The sequence below is a fragment of the Thermobia domestica genome, chromosome 14 (assembly GCF_964235325.1).
Source record: "Thermobia domestica chromosome 14, izTheDome1.hap1.1, whole genome shotgun sequence".
Taxonomy (NCBI): domain Eukaryota; kingdom Metazoa; phylum Arthropoda; class Insecta; order Zygentoma; family Lepismatidae; genus Thermobia; species Thermobia domestica.
In genome coordinates this window covers 9,369,095-9,390,689 of record NC_137467.1, presented here as the reverse complement: position 1 = coordinate 9,390,689, position 21,595 = coordinate 9,369,095, and the positions used below count along the sequence as shown (strand labels likewise).

General features: G+C 37.1%; 1 protein-coding gene across 4 annotated transcripts in view; it reads left to right on the top strand.

Moving 5' to 3' along the window:
• LOC145669507 (uncharacterized) overlaps window positions 1-21,595 on the top strand; it is a 167,870-nt gene that overhangs the window by 88,350 nt on the left and 57,925 nt on the right. For 2 of the 4 annotated variants that reach the window (XM_081737691.1, XM_081737689.1), the window contains exon 1: window positions 3,756-4,475. The exons of 1 other annotated variant lie outside the window; for it this stretch is intronic. The gene's annotated coding sequence lies outside the window, so the exon portion shown is untranslated. Of the gene's footprint in view, window positions 1-3,752; window positions 4,476-21,595 lie in introns of those variants that run through there. One more of the 4 variants, XR_014128203.1, reaches the window with a different exon arrangement.

The following is a 21,595-nucleotide window of genomic DNA, read 5'->3' as shown; positions in this document are numbered from 1 at the left end:
GTATATTAAATTATAAATTTCCTCTTGTCAAACAAATAACGTCACGTGATCGCTGTATGCCATACTAGTAAATATATTATACTGGACTCCAAAGATCGAATTCACATTGTTCTTATTGCATATAGGCCTAGCAGAGGGACTTGTTCTGAACACGAGGATATATCTATATCGAAAACATGACTCTACTTTATCAGCCAACACAAAACGTCAAGAGGGGAAAAAAAGAAAAAAGATCAGTGAACATGTCACGTCGGTCATTCAGTGTTGCCAATCGGATACATTTAATGTTTTAAAAAATACATGTGTGATAGCTTGGGGGGAAAAGCCTAAAACCATATTCCGTACGGTTTTACGTAATCGCAACGAAGAATATGTGTTTTACTTTGCGATAATCGGTATAGCTATTATAGAATTATTTTTCCAGGTTTTGCGTTTTGTTATGGTCCGCAAAATTTTGCGACATCTGGTACGGAATGATCTTGTTCTTTGGTATATTATCCAAAATTATAATTCGTTGACTCGTAGCATAATTAGAAAATGGCAAATTTAATAAACCCGCTGACTGTAATTTTAAGCTGCTTAACCACTTTTTCTTTATACTTTTTAAAAGACAAGTGAATTTTCACTTAAATATTAGCATAGGTATATTTTTCTATTTTAAATTCCAGTGACGTACGCAAGGAGATCCTCGGTTGTAATCATCATGCAAAACCAAACATTAACATATTCAAATATGTATACAAATATCTGAAAGCACTGTAGGCTATATGAACTTGGAGCTTCAACTCCCCATTGACACACTTTTGCGTACGCCACTGTTACTAGTGTACCTCAGCTCGCATTCAATAAAGCAATTCGAAATATTCGCCATTGTGTACCTGAGAATGGAAAAGGAAAAGGAACTATACCTCAGTATTGATCTTGGCTGTAAACGTCTTTAAACAGTTTTTGAACTCATATTAAAGTACTAGGTTTCTTCTTATGCTTCGTGGTTCGTCGAATACAGAAGAAAGCCTATTGAATCAAAAAGAACAGTACTAGTACCGAAAGATTAGAGTCTACTGATCTTACAAAACAGTCAAAATCGTGTCTTTAATAACACTATTTTTTTATTTTCTGTACCAAAAATAATTGGTTAGGCTAAGTTAGGTTTGGTTTGAACATAATATTATAATAATATATATAAAAGTGCATTTTCTAAGGTGAGAATGCATTATTCAAATGAGGCCCGCAACCAGAGGTGGGCTACCCCCTAAACTTTTCGTGGCTCCTCCAGACTTCAATACAAAATGCTATTATTAATATAAAAAACACAACTTAGATACTTGTAAGAGAATTTTTAATGACTTGACCCCCCTGACATATTCATGCCCCCCAAACCTCTGTGGCTGGTGTCGGGCCTGATTCAAATTGTAGTGATAATACTTTGATACTAAAATGGAGTTTGATTTCCTTTTTTTTCTTTTTTTTCTTTTTTTTAACACGGAACTATATGAAACATGGTCGATTAACTCTACACCGAATTACGTTCGAAAAGTCTCCAAATGATTCGATTCAATCTCACTCGTATGGTAAGCATGCTAATAAAACTTCTAATAGACATGCCATGAGGTGAGAAATAGTAGCTTACTGTGAAAACAATACTAACCCATATTGAGCATGGACGGCGATGTGTTGCTGGGGCAATTTCTTCCGGGTCATTGCTGCACACTAAAATTATCATTGCATTACGTAGTAAAACAATAATGATTTCAGGGAGTAGCCCGATAGGAAAATGCTTTCCCTCCTTTGCACGCACACAACCTTCCTCCGATAGTCTTCAACCTGGATTATCAAGATTTCCGCAGTATACTATTTTCACTCTACACTTATTCAAATCCTCCGTGCCGTCTCCTTTAGCCTAACTGGCATAATCGTGGGACGTAAAACTCAAAATTTCATTTCATTTCATTTTTCAAATCCTTCGTGGGGGAAATCCAAATTAAGAATTAGCTTTCAGGGCTTTCGGCGTCTATAACCATTTTAATTCGTCACGTATGAGGGATGGCGTAACCTGGGGAAATGTAGAAGGGAAGCGGTCTGGAGCAATTATATTAGGTACTACCCCGGCATTTGCTTGGTGTGAATGAGGAAAACCAGGAAAAAGATGACTGGCCTGAAAAGGCTTTTATGCCTTTCCGGCTTAAAATCGATCCAGAGACTACTCGGGGGGGGGGGGACCGAAAGCAACACTAGTAAAAGCTCCTTAGTTACTGTATGGTTCGTATATTCGCCTTCCGCACGGGAGACGGTAGCAATTTCTTGGGGTTGAGTTGGCAAACGTAGTTGTACAAAAGTTTTGGGGGCAGCTTTTTTTTTTTTTTTTTTTTGCATACATAAAAGCAGAGGGTAAGAGTGAGGGGGAACGCGGGGACACCCAAGCCGGTAGCCAGCCCAAAAATGTAGGGGGGCCCGGCTGAAGTCAGGGAGGGACTGACCCCAAAATAATATAGTTCATCACCATATTATAGTTCATTTGCAATTCTACCGTGAAAATTTGAGGGGGGAGCCGCAAACTTTTAGGGGGGGCAGACCCCCTAGACCCCCTGGATACGGGCCTGGGGACACCGTCCCACGACCTTCAAAATATGTACGGCGTTCCCCTGTTCTTAAAAAATTACAATGGAGGAAGATTTTACTTGGCCTACGTTACAGCGTGTCTTGACGGGGTAGAGGTAGCTACCGGGATGACACCCGCCCGTAGACCCTTCCAACGACATCACTGGAAACCCGTGTTCGCTTCCCTGTTGCAGTGATTTCAAGAAGATAATCCGGGAAACTCCATCTCAATACCGTATATCCGGTTGCGCAAAACGTGTGTCCTTAGTATTTTCGGGGTATGCATTTTCACTCCCCCGTGTATTAAGATCCCAGGAATATCCTATCGAGTGGCGGTGCTTGAGGGAAATCACGCCAACAAAAATGTAAATTTTATGCTTACAAGCAAAACAAGAAAGAGGAGTATGACCAAACAAAACCATTTTTGTTAATTTTGTTAACTTTGTTCTTCTGTGTGTTTATTTTCACTTCCTATGCTGGTATTTTTTTTTATAAATAATAAAATAAAAAGTTTCCTACCACTAGCGTTAAATATTGTGTACTAGCGCGAAACAATCTATGTGCAATTCATGCTTCTTTTTATTATATGCTATTGTTATAGACAAATAGACATTCCGTATACATAGAATAGTAAAATGTAGGTGTATTCAATATTTAGGCTGTTTAAATAACATTTTAAAGAACGTTTAAATTTACGTCTTTTGTTGGAAATGTGCCTAAATCATGGCAGTAGATTTGTAAGATTCGTTGTCAGCCATGTTGTTTACAACGGTCCATGTTTTTCTTCCTCTGAATATACAAAACAATTTTTAGATACTGATATTGTGTGATTATTACATGGGGATTCTGAAATTAAGACCAGTGTAGAATTGAGAGATAACAAATAAAGGAACGAAATTTTGTTTTCAAGATACATTACGTAGAATGCACTTCGAAACATCTAATTTCAACTATTATAACAGGCCTACTAATAAAATGGAAAACATGCCTATTGAACGTTAATAACGGTAACACAAAAATTGAATTATTTTATTAATGTAATTGTTATTGTCTGTATTAATATTAAAAATTGTGGTAAATGTTTTGACTTAAGATGTTATTTTGGAGCTGTTTGTTGCTAATCGTCTGCAACACATGACAACATGTATGGAACTTTCTATACTCGCTGTTGTCAAATTTTTGACTCGCACTAATACGTTATCCATTATTATCATATTCAGAGTTCTATATTGTGTTATATGTACATGGTAGCTAACACACAATTTTTCTTGATTGCCAGTTACAAAGTAATATATACATATACCCAAACCTTACAGCTGGGCAGCCATTTTACATTTTACAGTTTACCACTGCGTGGCGCTAGTTGCATGGACGTCATAATCAGAAGCATGGATATCGGAGGGAATATCACGTCGTTTTATTTTCTAGTTAAGTATTAAAACACGTGTTAGTAGATGATCGAGACCAAAAATATTCGTATTGGATATGATGAACAGGGTGTTGTTTTACCATCCATGGAACGAAAATTACGGAAAATTATTGTGACAAGCGATTTTTAACTGTGAAATGTAGAGCTTTGTAACGTGAACTTTACCAATCGAATTCGTTAAAATGAAATAACCTTTGTACTACATTTAATTGTAATTAACTTCAAAACCATTATGTTGAACGCTACATAAGTGACATTGAGTGTTACTATAAACTGTTATGTGATTCTTTCTTACTGAACATTCCACTCATCAACAATGACTACGGGAAGTTCGTGATTGTTACATGGGAGAAGTAACAATGGAAGAAACCGATTGTAGTGGCAGGATTAACGTAGTATTGTTACTTTTGATTTCTGAACAATAGCCCCTGGAAGAAGCATTTACAGTGTAAGTATTAAACTTAATACAAGGATATTTACTATGATAATGGTCGTGAAATAGCAAGACCTTACGGTTGTTAATCACAATTATAATTTTTAAGAAAGTTGTGGATGTTAATTATAATACGTTCAGTGCGATTGTTTCACGTAAAAAGAAAATATCCATTTAAGGAGAATGTTAATAATAGTTTCTGCACAATAGCTAACCCAAGAACCGTAGAAAATAAATCCCATAATTAATGAATTTTAGTTTTGCACTTTACAGTTTACTAAGAGGTGTTATTATTAGTAGCCTACTCGAAAACGTTCTAGGCTACTGTGTTGTTGACAACAACGACATCAGAAGGGGACGAGCGTCCCTCCCCGTCTGTGAATGTCTACCCCTCAAATGTGTTACATTTTATGTAGGCTTAGGTTCCGGTATATAAAATAATAACTCCCTCCTCTCTGCCGCCCACGAAATTCAACCTGGCATCCGTTGCCACTGACTTGTGACATGTAGTTTTTTTTTTTTAATGTTATTTAAAGTGCTAAACATTGTCCGATTGTGATTTCCTTGTGGGCTTACTCATGGAATTACATAGCCTGACATAGATTTTGGGTTTGTGGACTGAGCCTATATTCTAATCGTGAAATACGCTCTTACAAATATATAACCTATGCCCGTATAATATTGTCAGATTTGTAGTCGCGCTTGGAATACATAAATTTGTAATATTTTTTTTCTGCTTGTACACTGTGTTCATATGTTTTATGGGTTTAAACAATACGCAGAGTTTTTCGGTGCTTTTTTTTTTTTTAATTTCACTTCACGTTCAGAATATTTTGGGGATTAAAAAAAAAACTATAGGGCAAGCACAAGTCTACATATGAAGCATAAAATATTTCATTTGTCAGATAATAGTTCAGCTTTAAAATACAGGTTCAGAACTAAAATGACTGGGGGAAAAGAGAGTTTATCTGTGTGGTGCATCTTTGCGTATTATTTTTCTACGATATTTCGCGAACCTCAGTTTGCTTCCAAATCTCTGGATCACTTTCTGAATCGCTTCAGTTCATGTTCCCTCTCTTCCGTTTGGTAAAGATATGCTCTCTTTAAATGTTAAAATGCCTACTTTCATGTGAAAACGGAGTAGTTTTACTGTATTTCTCCCCCTGCTGTTAGTATGTTAGTACAAACCGACAGATACACATCCAAATACAAGGCAAAAATCAACAATGTAGTAGTACGTTTTTCTTTCCAGTGAATGGATAGACTTGGCAATTAAGAGTAGGAATATCTAAACTAAACTATCACGTACTCAAGAATTGATATGCCAAGAGGTAGTATTCTTGTAATATATGGTACTGACCTACAACAATGTCAGGTTCTTTACCGATATAATCTTGATAGCTTTTAAAATATACTTATAACTGAGAGAAGAATGTTGAGAACTTTATTTCTCAAGTATAGTCTTTATACATACAGACCGTAGGATTACGGGGACAACAATCACTGGGTAAATGGGCATTAGGATTTAAACGTGAAACCATATATACCAAAGGTAGTGAACGTACAAACCATATTAGTTCACGGCAGTCATGATTATACTAATCTTCTTAATGTCGTTTTGCTGTTTTACTGTTGTATTACATGTAGTAATACTGAATACTTTGCTTACAGTCAGGTCTATCTCTGTTCTCTTTTAATACGCCTGTTGGATTTCACTTGTTGATAATAGCCAGGCGTATTGTGGAATCAATAAGAAACGTAGCTTATAAGTGTAACTACTCGTTTTGCTGTAGTTCGAATATTTAAAATCCAGGGTCGCAGCTGCAAGAAAGACAAGCAAAATATTCAAAATTTGAATCGTAATATTATGATAAGATCACAGTGTTAGTCAGCAACCACACACCAACGTCAAAAGTGTGAGGATGATTCGGGAAAAACACTAGATACCGCTGTGCTTAACGCATCGACACTGTAAGTTGAAGGGCGAAGTTTCAGGTTGGTATTGGTAACCAATTAGTTTAAATTGAAAATAGGCATTTAGTCTTTACAGTTTGTCAAAGAACGACCAAGCTCTCTGGTCTGGCTACCGGATTCACGCTGGAAGTTTCGTGCTGTGGTCTGACTCGATACTCACGGCCCAGTCGCACTTTTTTTTTTTTTCGACTATACGAGCTGTCACTTTTAACTTCCAGCTTTTGTAATGGTCAAATGTATATCGGTTGTTGTCGGGAACTAATGTTAATACATTACGAACCTTACATGATTCACAGGTGAAGAATGTTGTTGAGTTAATGTTATTACCGTTGGAAATGCAGGGGGGCTTTTGAACTAGAGTAAAATGTTCCTGCTTGCCTGACTTTCAATTTTCAGTTTCAATCACGAATCTTTGTTCTTAGTCGCGCAACTTTTTCCAATAGGAAAAAAAAAGTTAGGGAAGAGTAAGGCTAGAGAAATGGGATGATGGACAGATCAGCACTTTTTAAGTAAGTGTGTGTGTGTATATGTATATACACACACTGCGTGTACTTTGTCGGTATGTGAGAACCATGAGATGTTTCTAAGTCTGTCGGCAACTTTCTGCTAGCATTTCAAATTACATTCTCATTGACTATCTATCTATGATACGGTAACCTAGAATACCACAGCTTTAATATCCCTAAGATAACTCAGCCCTGAAATAAAGACAGTTGTCTTACAAACACTTGATGAATGGTTAACCAGAAAGGGGCCCTAAATGTGAGTATAAAACCACTAATATATCGTGTACCATTTGTTCTGGAACTAATATGAAAACTCAGTTCTTTAAACAGAGCTCCTCCGTGGCTAAGCGGTTAGCGCACGTGCCTGTGGCGTGGGAGACAGGTTCGATTCCCGGCGGGAGCTCACGTGGTTCGGATTCCATGTTAATCAGTAGATCCCGTCTCATATAGCCTCACTGTTGAACGGGATGTTAAAATCAACTCAACTCAATTCTTTAAACAACTTTATCTTAAGTGTCTTTTGCATAAATTAATATTACAGACTGTTGGACTGAGTTCCTTCTAATGTTATCATTGAGGTGTTTTTTACTTTGACAGGTATTTATTTAAGGATACGATTTGACGCTTATTTCTGTAAGTTGTAAAAATATAGCAACTTAACTGCGTCCAGCTGTACTTGAATTGGGAATGCGGTATCTTAGTTGTAGAGCGCTTACCTGTTACACGTGGAAGTGGATTCACTGTGGTTCAGTGGTAGAGCGTTCATGTCTGGTGCATGGGGATCCTTGGTTCGATCCCAGCTTGCACTAAGTGAGCTTTGTGGTCGACAGACACTGTGTGTGTGGGTTTTCTCAGGGTTCTCCCGTTTCCATCATTTCATCATTATCATTCATCTAATTATCATCGTCTTCGCCTTGGTGCACAAATGTGGGAACTTAAATTAAAAAAACAAAAAAACAAAAGTACTTTAATCGTCTAAATTGTTTCAGCAATATCTGTCGCTGTCGTCAGTAGCTGTGGGAAACTCACATGAACGTTTTGTTATTACTATTATACTTCTGAGAATGTCACAAACCTCTTATGTGAGTATGTCGAAGTTAGTGATGAAGGTCACAATAATTGCTGAAATAGTTTAGTACGATTACATTAATTTGGACACAATATTTTTTTTATTTTCTTGCAAGACATACAGATTTGCGTAAGTTACGTCATAAACTTGCATCAAAATCCGCTTCTATCTACAAGTAACGTACAGGTGTAATTTTGTACTACTTACTTCAAATATACACAAGGCAGTTACTGCTATAGGTGAGACAATCCAATTTTATTTTTTACACGCTGAAAAATAATATAATACACTCATTTCTTCTACCTTTTGTCACAGTGATACAGAGTCACACATCCGTGACAAAAATAAACAATGTCACCTCGGAGAATTTTATATTAAAAGTAACAAAAATGCTATTTCAACAATATATGATGGTTAAAATATTGTTGGAATATAAATAAAGCATGGGAAAAATTTGCTAGCATGTGGTCAAAGCGAACGAAACGACGTTTTCATCCGTTAAAAGGGGTGGGACTAAGCAGACACACAAGATCGCACACAAGTGACAGATAGACTGATGTGAATGTGTAGGACGAGGTGACAACACCACAGCCCTTTCATTTGCTAACAGCGTTTAAAGGGAACTCGGAACACCGCATTATTATTATTCTCGTATTAAAAACATGCACACGCATTTATACAGTTACTAACATTGTATAACGTTTGACATAAAGACTATAAGTTTCTTTGATGTTTTTTTTAGCAAACTGCGTGGACTTTCGGTCGGTGCTTCAGCTTTTTTTTTTTGCTTTAGCAGAGTTACCACGAGCTTTGAAATCACCCTCGTACTTAAGCACTCTATGTCTTTGCTGTTGAGCTCTTGTACTTTTATTATAAACGTTTTGTCCGTTTTTCGCACGAGAAAAGTGATATTTATGCAAAATCTCGGAAAGAAAAGAAATGCGTGAAATTATAACTACAAACCATACTGTCGAGATCGCCTGAGCGATTTTCGAGCCACAACCTGGATTACATGAAAAACGGTTGGGTGCCTATGCCGACAGGCAATATAGTTTACTTACTTTAAATTGTGAACCCTCCTCAAACCTTTCTCGAGTCGAAAATTGAAAAAAAACTTCTTCGCAAGTGACGAGATCTGGGATTGAACTAGGGACCCCCATGCACTAGAAGAGGCGCTTTTACACTGAGCTACCGCGGTCCCTTCAGAAAAATTATTGAGGCTTTGAAAATGCATTTAAAAACTCTTTCAGTTAAATTTTAAGCATATTTTTAATGTCTTTCACTAATCGGAATTGAGTGTAAATAACTTGAATATTTTAATAGCATACAAAGATTTCTAAATTGTTATTACCATTTTTTTAAAAATGCTTTATGTGCTGTATCTCCATTAAATTTACTGTATATTGATATCGTACAAAATCGTGTGTTCTTGCTTATGGGCCATTCGAGGCAATACTACTAATATTACTCTGCATTAAAAAAAAAAAAAAAAAAAAGTTTCCTTTGAATGCTTCATAAATAAGAGGGTGCATGTTGCCTCATTGGTAGAACACTCACCTGTAGTGCAAAGATTTCCTGGTTCGAATCCAGGTCATGTGAGTTTGTGGTGGTAGAGAACAGTGTGTCCGTTGCTTTGCTTGTTTCCTTCCACATTATCATTCCACCAGATACTTTAATTAATAACTAGCAAATCCGCACATTCTGCGCAAACATAGGACACTATTATTGTCTGAATGATTGAATTTCTATATATTAATCTCCCTTCCCCCTCTCTTAGGTTCTACCGTCAAACTGAAACTAAAAAAAAAAAAAAAAAAAAAAAACGCTCGAACGTTATCGATGTTGAAAATTTGAGGAGATGGGTCAGGTGGTTTGTTTTATATATATATCCATCCCCCTCCTACCCTAAGTTCTACCGTCAAAGGGATATGATAACTACCCCAGGTCAGAACCTCATCTATGTTGATAGTTTAATTAAGATCAGTTCGGTGATTTATTGTGATGAAGTCACAAAGACAGTCACTTTTTTTTTTTTACATGTATATCCCCCTTCCCCTCCCCTAGATTGTGCCCTCAAAGTAAAATGATGAAAACATCCCACATCCGAACCTTATCTATGTTGAAAGTTTGATCGAGATCGGTCGGGTGGTTCAAGAGTTATTAAGTTTTATTCGTTTTCATATATTTACCGTCCTCCCCTCCTCTCCCCTAAGATCTACCATCAAAGTGAAATAATAAAAAACTTCCCAGGTTTGAACTTCATCTATGTTAAAAGAATTTGATTGAGATCGATCGAGTGGTTCAAGAGTTATTAACTCACGAACATGGTCATTTTCATTTTTATATTTATTGATTTTTGTATTTCTTCCCTTACGTTATTCCGTGAAAGTGAAATGTTAAAATCCATCCCAGGCATAAACGTCATCTACTGTATGTTAAAAATTTGATTGAGATTGGTTGTTTGGTTCAAGAGTTATTAAGGTATATATATTTTCTATAATTCTCCCTCCCCTAAGTTCTACCGTCAAAGTGAATAGCTAAAAACACTCCCAGGCTATTTGGTCTAGGAATTAATTCGTGCGGTTGGTACGCACACATTGAAGCTGTAGTACAAACACAAAATACATAAATACCTTAAGAAAAATATTGTCCATCGCTAGCCATCACTTTCGCCCATCTGTCAGGCAATGTACGGATTCCGTGGCGAAAGAAGTCCTCATCCTTGGAAGCGATCCAGTCAGAGACCCATGTTTCGATATCTTCTGAAGAAGTAAACCGCTGTCCAATCAAATCGTTGTTCATGCAATCGAACAAGTAGTAGTCCGAAGGAGCAACGTCTGGTGAAAACGGCGGGTGGGGTAAAATTTCCCATCCGACATTTTCTAAATAGGTTTTGACCGGTTTTGCGACATGTGGGCGAGCGTTATCATGTTGAACAATAAGTTTATCATGTCTGTTCCCCCATTCTGGTCGTGTTCTGGCCAGAGCTTGCTTCAAACGCATTAATTGTCGTCGATAACGTTCTCCATTCATAGTTTCACCCGGTTGCAGCAGCTCATAGTACACCACACCTTTCATATCCCACCATATGCACAGCATAACCTTTGCACAATGAATATCTCGTTTTGGTTGTGATGGACCTGGTTCACCTGGTTTCACCCAGGCCTTTTTTCGTTTAGGGTTCTCGTAATGGATCCACTTCTCATCACCCGTAATAATTCGATGCAGAAACCCCTTTCTGCTCTGTCGTTGAAGCAGCAATTCGCAAATGGTTTTTCGTCTTTCAACGTCTCTGTCTTTCAATTCATGTGGAACCCAATGTGACATCTTTTGAATCATTCCCATGGCTTTCAAGCGTTTGGAGACTGTTGTTTGATCAACGTCTAATGCTGCTGCAAGTTGTTCCTGCGTTTGACACGAATCCTGCTCGAGCAATGCTGTCAATTCTTCGTCTTGAAATTTTTTTGGCTGTCCAGCTCGCTCTTGGTCTGCCAAGCCGAAATCACCACTTCTAAACCGTGCAAACCACTTCTGACACGTTCGCTCAGCTAGAGCATGGTCACCATACACTTCCACCAAAATACGATGACTTTCAGTAGCACTTTTCTGCATGTTAAAGTAATGCAGCAGGACACCCCGCAAAAACACTTTATCAGGCACAAATTGCGCCATGTTCACTTAACTACAAACTGGTGTTGTTGACGCTTTAATCCACTGCCCTATACTACGAACGATACGCGATGACAGGGGTTTGCAACACATGTGTGGATACACGGAACTGTGGGACGCTCCGTTCGTTGCGCCATCTCTTGTCCACCCGCACGAATTAATTCCAAGACCAAATAGAACTGCATCTACGTGAAAAATTTGGTCGAAATTGGTCGGGTGGTTCAAGAGTTATTAAGTTATATATATTTTCTATAATTCTCCCTCCCCTAAGTTCTACCGTCAAAGTGAATAGCTAAAAACACTCCCAGGCTAAAACTGCATCTACGTGAAAAATTTGGTCGAGATTGGACGGGTGGTTCAAGAGATTAAGAGTTACAAACATAGTCACTTTCAATTTGGATCTGAAGTTTTAATTTGTTCACTGCCGCTATTAATATGTAGATTCGTCTACTTCAACATAAAGGGCATAATCGTGGGACATAAAACTAGAATTTTTTTCATTAGTAGGATACTACCTAGGTATAGTTAGTAATTTCAGATCTATACAAGACCTTTGTAATATAAGTGCATTTTCCGGCCACTGGAGGATGATTATTTGTGATGCCAGCTGTAGCAAATCAGGGAACTGCTCACGTTTTCTATTGGAACCATTCTTGAAAGCAGTCTTCTGGATAGGTTTGCTGTATTGCCATTGGTTTCGAAAAGTAACTGGTATAGCCTATTATGTACCCAAAACACCTCTATCGGATTTTTATCCTACTATATAAGAAACTTTTCTTTACTTGTGCACGGTTGTATCCAGTTTGTGAGTTATTCGTGCGGAGTATTTTATTATTATTATTATTATTCCCGGCGGGATATCATGTGGTTCGGATCCCACGTTAAGTTTTAAGTCCACGTCTCATGTAGGCCTAGCCTTGCTGCTGAAAGGGACGCTAAACAAATTAAAATCAAATCAAATTTTATTGTTCAGTGAAGGCGTTCAACAAAACTGAGATGACAAGAATTTTCGATTACGTGCGAATTGAACTCACAGAGGTAGCAGTGTGCCTCACAAAACGCAACAATCGAAACACAGTACTAGATTGTTTCTACTGTAAATCTGTGTTGGCTAATTTACATAGCCCTAGGAAGTCATTTTCCTGCTCTTTCCGGCGAAGGGTTTCTGGATATTACATATAACTTCTGGATTTACATTTACTGTATCATGTTCAATTCTCTTTGGTAGGAAACAAATCTATTCGCGTGGTCATTCAATGCAGTTCGCTCACTATGAGTTTGTAAGGAGAGTAAAAATGAAATTGTGTTTTATGTACCATGGTTGTGTGCCCAGTAGGCTAAAGGAATCAGATGATTACTGGAAATGAGTCACTATTTAGGGGTTTGGTGGGATGAAAATATAGGAGGACATGATAGTCCGGAACAGAGACCCCTCGCACCAGCAGTGAGCACTCTGGCACTGAGTTACCAAAATCCTCCTTATGTCACGATCAAAACAGTGAAGTGACATTGCATGCCGACATGCTTACGGAAGAACTGTGCCTTCACCTTGGCAATATTTTAGCACGTACGTACACGCTTTAAACTGCCAGCTCTTTACCTGAGTGAAGAACATAATCTTTTCCGAGTTCTTAATCCGTGTTTAGATTATATGGGCAGACGGTACCAGATTACTACGTGATTTCAAAATCTTTCCGAAGTGCAAGCTGTATAGACGCGTAGGGATCATGGTTTTCGTAATACAGTTTTCAGAAATAGCATGTGGTCGCTGTGCACTGTTTCACGACCTCATCACAATTAAGTGGCAAAGCAGGGACTTCAGGACGTCAGTTCCGGTAGTGATTTATAAATTGTGATTCTACAACTAATCATATCCAATGTTCCTCTGGCGTGGGAGACCCGGGTTCGAGTCCCGGCTGGAGCCCATGTGGTTCGAATTTGCTATCACTCTGAATATGCGTCTGCATAATTCTGTAGATGTACTGTATAGTCAGATTAAGTGGATGATGAAACTTCTAAAATTTTACTTTCCACAAGAATTCTGCCATCACTGGAAGTACATATGCAAATGCAAATTGTAAATTTGCTATACAGTACTGTTGTTAGCTGTCCTTTTCATTTTGGCGTAGCAGTCATGTTCACCTTGCTTCTCAGGTAATTTTTCTCCGCACGAAATAGTGTATTAAGATGAAATGTTAAATTAGTTACATTTCTGCTGATTTCAAAAGTTTTACTGTGTATATCCATTTCCTCGAGTGAAAAGTAAATTTTAAAAAGTAAGTAAGTAATTGAAAATATTATAATTTTGCCTTACAATAAACTACTGTTCTTTCGAATTTGTTTGAAAGTCAGTAACGATATTGTCAATGTAGAGGAGGCAAATTTATTTTATTTAACCCTGCAACTACCATACATTTTTACATAGATGTTCTACCATTCGGGTTCAATGCACCCTAATTTAGAATCGAGGATATGGAGTAATTTTATGAGATTTTCACATTGTTTTATTGTATGAAAAAAACAAATACAGCGCAACAAATTAACTTTCATGAGTTCAAAAGTATTCACAAGTGTTCAGAGGTCCAACAGTGTTCACAATCTCACGAAGTATATTGAAAAAAATTATATGATTATATTGTACATATTATTTTTATTGGACAAAAAACATAAAATAAAAATCCTGCAAAACTTAGTGTTGTGCGACGTGCTCACAAGTTCAGAATCTCAGTCTATTTGAGAAATTTTATATGATTTCCAAAAGGTTTTAATATGTGAGAAAGAAAAGAAAACTTAATATAGGATGTGTTCACAATTTCACAAAGTTTACTCAGTGCCGCGATTTTTGCAGACAAATACACAATGTTCGTGACAAACATTGTTCTTGCACAAATCACACACAGTTCTGGTCTTTCTATCTATGCGTGATGGGCACATATGGCACCGTGCCTTTTTTGTCTGGCACAACCCTTTTATCCTGATTGACTTCCCTTGGTTGATTTCTTGCCACCCAGTATAAATTTGCATGTTCCATGCATAACTCGTAGCACTGTCACAAAGAACCCATATCTTGATTCGATATTTTCCAGGTTTGCTGGGGATATATTGACGGAAAGGACATCGGCCTCGAAATACCACAAGTTGTTCGTCAATGGTTGCATTATCCCCCAAAATAAAAGCACCCTGAAGTGTACATACCCAAGAGTCAAATATTTCGCGAATTGGTTGCAGTTTGTCTGGGGACCGATTTTTGCGTCTTGAGGCTGCGTCGTCAAAACGGAGCACTCTGTTTATTGACTGAAACCGGTTACGAGACATTATACGGTTGAACACTGGGCGACCATCTTCAACTGCTCTACAGCTGGGTGACTTCTTCATTTTTGGATTTGTAGACACCAATTAGAATCAACACTCCAACATATTTCTCAAATTCGTCCCGAGTTACACATTTCCAATCAGCGCCATATACAATCTCCCCTTCTTTATTCGTCCATTTCGTTAATACTGTCAATCAGAGAATCACGAAAGAAAAGCCTAAAAGCAGAAAGTTCATCATCCAAATTTCTTAGTGTATAACGAGTAGGTCCTGATTTTTCATAAATAACTTTTTTTTTTTTTTTTTTTTTTAAGCACGACCTTGACTTGATTTCGGGGGATGTAATTGCCATACTTCCACACCATTTTTGACACATACTCCAAATTTCCGGTGGGAGTGTCTAACATTTGGGCCAGTCTTACACGCTACGACAGAGGAACATCATTAAGCGATTCAGGTTCACTTATAATATCCTCTTCTGATTCCACATAATCTAATTCACCATCATCTGATGGCACGTACTCACTGTCGGACACATCATTGTCAGAACTCAACTCATGTAAATATTTTTCAATATTGAGCTCTAGCATTTAGGAAAAATACTATTCAATGTACATCTAGTGGCAGTCACACCAGCTAAATTCAGGTCTGTAAAGTGACAGCGCATACCATCTATATTTTATGGTAGGAACACAAAATAAGCAAGTATATACAGCACATACATAATGCTATTTGGCAATGGGCCCATTGGACCCGAATGGTAGACAATGGGACAGTTGAGGAAATTTGGCAATCCATGAACACGAGTGAAGTCTTTCTTCTGTTTTTTTTTTTATTATTTATTTATTTATTTATTTATTTATTTATTCAGATTGATCAAAAAGTAGAAGCCACTAAATGAGACAGTCATTGCTTAAACAGGAAGAGAATAAAAATATTGAAAAGTATAATCGCGGGTCCAATGGGCCTGCTTGGTAGTTCTCGGATTAAAACAGAAATAGCATGCGATATTTCTGATTATTCTGACTTTCAGGGACACTAATCAAAACTAGCATCAGAATCTATGTGATAGTAGAATCTTAATAATATAGGTTTAAACAAACTTTTTTTTAAGATTACAGTTAATGAGCCAAAAATCTTGACAATGTACTGATTTAATCATTTCCTATTGTACAGGAAACTTTAGAACAAAGCTTGAACTCATTTAATATTCAATAGACACAATTTTTAGTTCAGTAGTTAGTATATATATATATATATATATATATATATATATATATATATATATATCAGGGTGGAAAAAAATCATGATTTTTTTCTTAAAAAATCATTTTTGTTGACTTTTTTGATTTAAATCAAATCTTTCTCCTCGTAAATTACAAGTTGCGAACTGATGAAAAACATTAGAAATTAGTATTAAATGCTAATTATGCAATTTAAGTGGAAGTATTAGGGTTGAATTTTGAATTAATCCAGAATTGTTATCCTATATCAATCCCAAACAATGTTTCTTGACCCTTTTAAGTTATGGCTTTCTTTAAATGTAAATTATAGACTTTCAGTCAAGCAGCTACATCATCATCCCTATTTATCCTAGGATTATGATTCATACCTCATTCTCTTCAGAATAGAACAGCCTTTGAAACGGTAACATTCACATTTCCCTATCGTGTCCTTGAAGCGAGAAATTTTGACAGAAAATGGATTTTTTTTTTTCAAATTTTGATCCCCTCTGTACTCCCTTGAGTTAATGCACCTATCTCAAAATCAACTGGGAAATATTAAGGGGTGTAGTAAATGTGTACGTAAAATTTCAATCTGTCTTTAAGAGTAAGGGCGGGGAAAATATTTAACAATGAGCTAAGAACATCCCCACAATGTCCCAGATAACCTGCATGTAATATAAAAATTTCCTCAGACATCCCTATTTATCCTAGGGTCGTGATTTTTACATTATTCTCTTCGGAATAAAAGAGATTTTCAATCGTACCATTCAAGTGTCTCCATCGTGTATCTGGGGCGGTAAAAGGAAAGGTTCTAGGATACAAGTTCCCCTATATAGGTTAGTACCTAATTTGATTCTTTTCTGTACCAAAGTTTAATATTTAATTTGCCGAGCGAGAGTTAGCGAGTGAAGGCGGATTAGAGCCCCGCAGGGCACATTGTTTTCGATCTTTATTACAGCTAAATGCAATGGGGGACCTGTGTTCTAGAACCTTGCCGCGGAAAAATCACGAAAAAAGGGATTTTCTGTTAAAAGTATCCTTTTTTACATGTTACCCCTCTGGACTAATCCCCTGTTTTCAGGTAGAGATTTGAAACACTGAAAAATACTAAGGGGTGCGTTGAATAAATGTGCAAAATTTCAATTTTCTAGGTGCGAAAGTAAGCCCGCAAAAAATAATATTCCCCAGATTCCCGTATAAAACAGGATCTCAGGTAAGTTTCCTGAAACATCCCTATTTATCCTAGGATCATGGTTTCTACATCATTCTCTTCAAAATAGAACAACCTTTCAAACGGTACCATTCATATGCCTCAATCTGAATCGCGAAAAAAGCTATTTAAAAAAAATCTTTTTTTTATATTTTCCCCTCTGGACCCCCCCTTCCTGTTTTCACGCAGAAGTCTGAAAACATCTGAAAAATACTAAGGGGTGCACTGAACGAGTGTGCAAAATTTCAGTCTTTTGAATGCAAAATGTAAGCCCGCCAAAAAAAAAAAGGCATAACAAAAAATATCTTTTTAAATTTATGACGTCATCACACACTGTCTCTCAAAGCAGAAAGGCGTGAAAGCATACGTAACATGTTCTATAATGCCTCCAGTCTTGAAAAAGAAACGAAGTATAAAGGTTTATTGGTACATTTTTAATCGAATAATGAAGATTCGATTTTTAATAGAATAAAAATAGGCAATATAATTGAAAAGGTTAAGCATTAAGGAAAAACATAGTAACGTTTATCAAAATAACACTTTTTTTTTTCCACAAAAGTTACTGATATTTGATAGGGACATATTTTTAAAAAATTGGAACTAGCTTGAGGCACGAAATACATAAATTTCGCCTAAGTTATAAATCTTAAAAGAAAATCGGAGAGGGAATAGGACCCCTCTAAATACGCCCTATTATCTGGGAACAAACAACCGGACGCGCACACGAAAGAATTTTCGTCTTAAATGTCGATGGTGATTTCCCCGTTGGAATAGTTAACGATTTAAAAACCCAAACCCATTGTTACGAAGAGAAGAAAGCAGGATTGCTCTGTTACCCGTTTAAAACGGGATTTTCCCTAATCATCCAGTGCATGACACTTGTTTTCATACTATGCTGTACATACTGTACATTTGAGTCTCCCATAAACGAAATAACAGAACAGAAACGGGATTTTACTTATTTTCACTTTAAATTATTTTATTTCGGAATTTGATTTGAATCAACGATTTTTATTTAAAAAATCAAGTGATTTAAATCAGACTGATTTAAATCAATCCACCCTGATATATACCATAGTCTTGTTACTGTAACTAGGACTTGTACATACACACACACACACAGATATATATATATATATATATATATATATATATATATATATATAATGAGCTGACCTCTTTGAAACAAATTTTTAACATAAAATAGTACGTACAGTGAAACCTGTCAACTTGGCCACCTCTCTAAGTTGGCCACCTGCTTATCTTGGTCTAGTTCGTCTTGAACCTGCATTTTCCCATAAGACATTCGTTACTTACTACTCTATAAGTTGGCCACCTGTCTATCTTGGAAGTTGGCCACACTGAAGCAATGTTTACCCTATGATGATAATGATAAATTTACCTGCGTATCTTGGCCACGAAAAATACAGTTTTGTTATTTTTCTTAACTCTTTCGAATTCCCATACGAGAGACAGATGTTCTGTATTTGTGACTGGATACAAAGAACCATAGATTCGCACGATTTGTTCTTCTAAGTCAATGGCCAGAACACCACCCTCATGAAGGAATGGTGAAGGAAGGAAGGTATGAATAAGAAAAGGCATGTACAGGAATTCAGGAAATGGTTGTACGTATTCGTTTACGCTGTCTGTTTTTGGTAAAACCATTAGCTATATCAACTCCTCTCATCAGTGGGGAGCTTTAGTAATTCCGGAAAGTTCTCAAGGTTAAAACAAACCATCTCTATTGTCAACTATTGGCACCTGTCGGCTTGTCAAAAGATAGCGTAGTCTTTGAAATATCAATTCCCTCAAGATTTTCTCAAAATATCTTTTGCTCCGAGGGAAACACTTCTAGCTCATTAACAAGAGGTAGTTAACTACAATATTAGAATGTGCATATCTGCCAAAAAGAATAAAACAAATACGTGTAGAATGAACCAGCATTCAGTAACAACTGAAAAGATGTCATATAAATTGCATATGAATTTCTCAATTTATAACTTAGCTTTTCTTGTTTTCAATCAGAATAACTCAGTGTGCTATAATATCAATTTCAATAAACTGCGGACATACGCTTCTATTTTATGGTTGTTTGTGTTACTGTGTTTTCAATCCAAATAATACAATGTACCAGACTAGTTTTCAGGAAGAGAAAGGTATTCACATATATTAAACATACTATAGTAATATTTTCAAGTACTGTATATTTTTATGATTACTCTATACATTATTTATAAGTAGCTGTCGTGCCACTGCTTATTAAAATTTTACAATCAAGTAATACTAGAAACCCTATTCTAAAAATACACAAATCACACTTATTTTCTGTAAGTTGGCCACTTTTCGATGGAACCGATGGTGGCCAACATAGACAGGTTTCACTGTATTTCGATCTGGGATTTTACTATGTGAGTTTGAAATGCCTATCCTAAGGAAAAAAATGAAATCTTTCAGTTTAACGTCGCGCTATTATGCCCTTTAGGGTATGGGAGACGATGATTAAGGCAAGTGAATGATGACGGAAGAATCGATGGAATGAGAAAGTGGGAGGAAACGGAAGTATACCGAGAAAACCCAGTGACACCATGTTGTCCACCACAAACGTACTTAGTCGGGGATCGAACCAGGGACCTCACAGACCAGAGATAAGCGCTTTAGCACTGTGCTACCTTGTCTCTTTACCCTAATTTGGGCAGTGCGCTATCACCGGCCCAAATTCTAATGAGCCGTACACTTAAAACAAGGCTGCCGATACACACGGTGCTATTAAAACCGAAAGTACAAGAGAATGTAAGTACGCTCTTAAGAGAAAAACAAAACAAAGACAAAAGTTATTATGACAAACAATCAAAACAAATTGGCAGAATTAAAGCCTGGGGAAAATTGTCTGATACAAATGGGTCAAACTTGGTCCAGGTCAAATTGTAAGTGTAGATGCAAATTTTAAACGCTTATTAAACGCTTGCAGGGACATGGGTTTAGAAGTAAATGCAGAGAAAACTAAATACATGGAAGTGCGTCGGGACCGTAATACGGCAAATTGTGGAGGCGTTAAAATATTAAATAATGCTTTTGATAAAGTGGATACTTTCAAATATTTAGGATCAATATTAACAGACGAAAATCATATTCACGAAGAAATTAAATGTCGACTAAAAGCAGGGAATTCGTGTTACTACTCGGTTCAAAATCTCTTGTCGTCGCGAATTCTGTCGAGGAATTTGAAGCTTAATATATATAAATCGATAATCATGCCCGTTGTTCTGTATGGTTGCGAAACATGGTCGCTTACTCTGAGGGAAGAACATAGACTGAAAGTATTTGAGAACAGGATCCTGAGAAGAATATTTGGACCCAAGAGGAGCGAGAATGGGGAATGGCGGAAGCTTCATAACGAGGAACTACATAGTTTATACGGTTTACCCAACATTGTTAGGGTCGTCAAGTCTAGGAGGCTTAGGTGGGCAGGTCATGTAGCTAGAATGGAAGAAAGTAGAAACGCTTTCAAAGTCTTGACTGGTAGACCCAGAGGAAAACGACCATTAGGAAGACCTAGGCGCAGATGGGAGGATAATATTAAGATGGATCTCGCAGAGATAGGTATACAAAGTAGAAACTGGATGCAATTAGCTAAGGATAGAAGTCAGTGGAGAACTTTTGTGAACGCGGCACTGAACTTCCGGGTTCCATAGGCCATAGAGTTAGTTAGTTAGTTAGTTAGATGCAAATTTTAGATCTTTCGTTGTTAAAGATATTAATAACAGAAATGAAATGAAATCTTTTAAGTTTTACGTCCCACGATTATGCCGGTTAGGCTAAAGGAGACGGTGATAATGAGAGATGAGTGAAATGGTGGAATGAAGAAAGTGGGAGAAAACGGGAGAACCCCGAGAAAATCCACTAGCACGGTGTTTGTCCACCACAAAGTCCACACGGCGTGAGCTGGGATCGAACCAGGGACCCCAAGCACCGGAGGTGAACGCTCTACCACTGAGCCACCGCGCCCCCACATATTAATAACAGAGTTCTCAGAAGATTCATCTATAGAAAATCATACAATGAACCTGAATTTATACACAGAAAATGTTGCATATGATGATTCACGAAGTAATGTTAACAGTAAGGTGGTGTCTGAAGTAATGTTAACAGTAAGGTGGTGTCTGAT